This window comes from Acyrthosiphon pisum, chromosome A2, assembly GCF_005508785.2.
Source record: "Acyrthosiphon pisum isolate AL4f chromosome A2, pea_aphid_22Mar2018_4r6ur, whole genome shotgun sequence".
In the NCBI taxonomy this organism is placed as follows: Eukaryota; Metazoa; Arthropoda; class Insecta; order Hemiptera; family Aphididae; genus Acyrthosiphon; species Acyrthosiphon pisum.
Window position 1 is genome coordinate 116,183,151 of NC_042495.1, and position 530 is coordinate 116,183,680.

Here is a 530-nt window from a genome sequence, read left to right on the forward strand (position 1 = left end):
GGATGACCGTGCACCGGGCCAGTTTTCGCCAGTTTTCGCGAGGGGCCGAGCGCGGGCCGAACGCTGCCAGCGGTGCAGTGTGATCACGAGCTCGTGGGTGGCTCGCAGGAACGCATGCAGAACGTGACGTCACAGCGACATGACTTCGTGACCAAGTGGCTGCCTGAGGCAGAACGGCAGCGGGCCACCGGGCCGGCGGAGACCATAGGCACCAATTGCGGCAGCGGCGTGTGCGCGATGGTGGGCAAGACCACCACGGCCGACGCGTTCGGGATCCCATGTACGGACGGACGACGGCCATTGACACGGCCAAGCACCGCCACCTGGTCGCAGGGCCCAAACTTGCTGATGGCCAAAGCGACGGAGACCAGTTCGAGTTACCAGCAGTGGGGCCCGTTGGAGTTGTCCCGGCCACGGTCGCTGGCCTCGTACTGCCGGTGGGGAGAGCCTGTTAACGGTCGCACCGTGTACACCGTCAGTTACCAGCAACCCGGTTCGTTCCGTGACCCGTTGCCCGGCGAACAGCCCCC